A 4,472-nucleotide genomic window follows, 5' to 3' on the forward strand; every position below is an offset into this window, starting at 1 on the left:
TTTACAAACCTAGTGGACAACGTTTGGGAATGGTAAAGTGTGTCGAGTGCAGTGGAATTTCTGTGAGGCACCTGGCCTGAAGCTTCAGGCCAGGTGCCTCGTACAGATGGGTTACATCCTCATGTGTCAACATGGACAATAAGAAAACATGAAAAACGCATTTGTCAACATTTTCGTGTGGACATTTTCCATGTCGATCTAGTGCATGTCTAGATTCTGGTATCGACCTATTGACTGTTTACTTAGACATTGTCTGTGTCTAATCCAGACTCCAGAGACTGAGCCCGCAGGCACAGTAACAGGGTTCAGTGCTGGTATTAGTGATATTAGTACTCGTCTGAGGCCCGTTACTGAGCCTCTGTAAACATTTAACTAGAGGCCAGCCTTTGCTATGGATCATGGGATGGGATGGATTTCAGGCCCAAGGCAGATACTTCAGTTGCCTTGTGGGAAATACAGGCCTGTGCAATACTGCTCTAACTTCACAAGCAGACCAGTGTGAAGTGGGATTTATGCTGTGTACACATGGTATGATTCAGTGTAATTTTTGATTCGGTTTAGACTATATACTCCAATTGAATTGAAAATGACCCTGAATCGCACAGTGTTAGCTGCATTAGATGCAGAATCAATCCCAATGCACAGCCCCGCAGCATCAGGATCAAAAGCAGAAATAGCAAGCAAATCTATTTCTGCTTCGATCTGCAGCTAGAATAAAAGCAGTGCCATGCAGCTCAATGCAGCATCCCCCCTCCCTCCCCCTGCGTGCCATCCTCCTGCCATCTCTTCCTCCTTCCTGGCTGATACAGGCAACCCGCTGGGTAACAGCTACTGACGATATCAAATCGGTATCTATGGCCACTAGGTCGGCTTGTGTGTGCACCCCATAACTGTATCTCCCAACTATCATTGTAGATGTGCCAAAGTTCTGACTGGCAAGGCACTGTAATCACCCAATATTGGTACTGTCCCACCGGAATCAGGATAACTGACTGATCATACTGTCTCCTGCCTGTACTGGCTAAGTTCATCACCTGCTGCAAATGAGGTCAAAAGTTAATTGCCTGGATCATGAACTCTGGTGACCTTTTTGGAAAAAGGACATGTACATGAAGATTGAAAAGTTAACAAAGAGTGAATCCTCTAGGCCTTCCTTGCTCCAACTTGACTCACCTTTAAATCCAGAGAACCCATGTTATTAATTATGCTACTGCACCGCAACCAGCACTGACATTACATTTATAGGATTCACAGATAAAGCTGTCCCACCACCCATTAATCCACTGTGACATTATATAAATAATATTGACTTGTAGTTAAATAAACCTGTTTCTATCTAACACAGATTCAACATTAAATAATGAGTTTTTACTGTATATATAATAAATATCCTTCATTGATCCCAAATTCAGACCAATATTTAATTACTACTGTAGCTATCAAATAAACTCTGCATTGAATCTGCATTGTCTTATTCCACAATAAAGATAATGTGCAGCCAACGTGCACCATAGAGAAGTCTTCTCTTCTAAACTATTTAAAATAAAGTTTAACCTCTTTGTTCATTTTATAAAATGATGTGGGTTGGGTAAAAAATGTCAACATGGATTATAATGATGCCTCTGACCATCAATATGTAGATAATGATAAAGTGTTGACATGTTATAATGTCCACATTTTATTATGGTGGCCCACTGCAGACTTAACTTCTCCTGGTGGCCACGGAACTCCAGAGGTGTCTTCATGTTTATGGCGGCACAGTAAATGTTACTAGTCTATCCCAAATCCCTACTCCTAATCCTCCCTCCAGTGCCTAACTCAGGGTTGCCTACCCTCCAGGAATTTTCAGGAGGGTAATGAAAATTGGGTCCCCTCCTGCCCCCTGGAAACTTGAGCAACCCTCCCGGATTCTAGGGGACCCCTGCTCTGCCCCCTGATCGTGGTTTTGTCCCCCCTGACCGCAGCATTTAAATAACCCGATCCGGCTAAAGTGTCATAATTGCGTCACTTTAGCCCCGCCCTCTTCATGGACATCGGCAAATCGGGTTATTTTCCATCATGGGGTAGGGCTTAATGATGTCACATTCAAGCCCCGCCCCTGAAGTCCTGCTGAAAGTCTCCTCTCCAGGCTTCTCCCGGAGAGGAGACTCCAAAAGTCGGCAACCCTGGCCTAACTTTAAACACCCCAACCTAACCTCCTGCCGATCAACCCTAATGTTGACACCCTGAAAATTTCACCATTCTGATAATGTTGACTGGTTGTCTATGTTTTAGGAATACTGACATTGTAACGGTCGACACGGAAAAGAAAACATTATGAAAGTTGACATTGTTGACCTATTGACTATATCACTATTATAACTACACAAAATATTCATAAATACAGTACCGTACATGCATATTTGTTATTCAGGCTCTCTGAAATTTGATAACCACGGGAGTTAATGTGTGGAATTTCATACGTTTCAAAAATTCTAAAGTGTGATTTTCACTATTGTTTTCTAAATATTTCTCTATTATTATTTTTTTTTTAGTTGAATAAATAAGCCTTTTCCTAGATATTCCATACAAAATATACATCCTCTGGTCTAGTATAAAAATGATAGTAGATATTCTTTATAAAGACGGCACATCACAAGAATGTGAAAATAGATCCGGTTATTGAGGTGCCAAGCATGTTCAGTCAATAGGTAAAAGTTAATTTATGAAAGTGCATACTGCACCAGGCACTCCAACATGACCCCATTCATCAGGTACAAAATACTCTGCTCCTGGACATTACTCTTAATTTATTATTGCTGTCACTTGTATTGAACTACAGTACAGTAATTTATGAGAAAGGTGTTTTAACACAGGTAACAGCAATCATAAATTTAGAGGAGAGTTGAGGAGCACAACATTTTGTAACTGATTAAAGGGGTCATGTTGGAGGGTCTGAAGTACACAGAGACACGCTGTGGGGTTTATTTAATAAGATGGGGGTTTTATTGAACATGGGATTCAGATTCTATCTATTATCTTTTAAAAGGTGCTAAGTAAACAAGTAGATTCTGATTGGTAAACAAGTAGATACTGATTGGTTGCTATGGGCAACATCTTTAAAAGAACTCCTATCTTAGTAAATTAACCCCCATGAGGGGGGAGGGTCCTTGTGCAGACTCCATTTGCAGCATCACCCCCTTCGTACAGTTTTCGGCAATAGACTTGTAGCAAGTGCGCCATGACGTGATGATTTGCGCACACACTTATCTACAGAAACAAAGTTCCTGCAACATGTTTTTGACGATATCTGTGGAACATCTTCAGGAACATTGCTCTTGTGCATTTCTTGTGATGCAACGAGAGGGGGGGTGGTCACGAGAATGACCAAAAAGGGAACATGCAAACGGGTTTTTGGGGCACACTTGATGATAATGTAGTATATGTGAAGAGATGATATGTGGGTGAAATAAGACTTAACTTTTATTAAGGAATAACTCTAAAACAAGGTGATATTTCAAATTGATGCAAATAATGCACAAAACAAGACAATATGTATTCAATAGAATAGATGTGGAAATATCACAAAATATAAGGTTGTTAACCTGTCAAAAAAGAAGAAAGAGGGTCCTTGATATAATTTGTAAGAGTGGCGCAATGTTTAAGATGAAAATACAAATATACCTGTAACAAAAAGTCCCTGTAGTTAAACAGAAGTTTGTTCAATTAATATCAATAAATAAAATTTATACAGGGTACAGGTATGTAATAGTGGATGCTTGACACACTAAATACAGGATTTAGGAGATATATATAGATGAACCTGTCTCCGTCTTATAATTATAAAAAAAAGGAGATTAATACCATTCAGTGGGAGGTAATAATGGGGGGTCACTACCGGACAGTGAGAAGTAATAGTGAAGATTAAAGAATGTGAAAGAAGCCGAAGCTATAGAGAGATTAGTAAGATTGAGCTGAGTCCAGAAGGTGATCTCCTGCCTGCAACTTGATTACAACACCCGGTATTCCCAAAGGGTCTTCCCAAAGGTACTAGCCGGGCCCATCACTGCTTAGCTGCTGAAATCGGAATGGGTTCAGGCGATCCAGTGAGGTATGATAGTAATATTGTTGGCATGCGAAAGGGATACCAGCATTTGAGGCTCAAATGAAAAAAGGTGCTTCTGCTGTCAGAGGCGCCGTTGGTGGTCCACCCTGGTGCTCACCTGCATTGCAGGGGGGATGGCTGCGGCACCACTGATGAGAGAGCACTGAAGTAAAAAGATATCAGCAAAAAAGAGGATGGGCTGGTGTCAATGGTGCGGTCCTTAACCTCTGCTGTCCATCATCCACCTTTGGGTGTCCAATGATGAATGAGAGAGTCAGGGATTGCTGATCCAGTCCCAGAAAAAGAAGAAAAAATTGAAAAAATTATTATATCGGGGACAGCACAACCAATGATGTTGTTGCTGGTAATGTTGTTGCTGGGAATAGAA

The 4,472-nt window shown here is 41.0% G+C and overlaps 1 pseudogene; it reads right to left on the reverse strand.

The window, feature by feature from the left end:
- Positions 1–3,986: 3,986 nt before the first annotated feature.
- Positions 3,987–4,104, reverse strand: LOC146029811 (5S ribosomal RNA; annotated as a pseudogene).
- Positions 4,105–4,472: the final 368 nt, after the last annotated feature.

The sequence above is a fragment of the Crinia signifera genome, chromosome 8, assembly GCF_055691185.1.
Source record: "Crinia signifera chromosome 8, ASM5569118v1, whole genome shotgun sequence".
Classification (NCBI taxonomy): domain Eukaryota; kingdom Metazoa; phylum Chordata; class Amphibia; order Anura; family Myobatrachidae; genus Crinia; species Crinia signifera.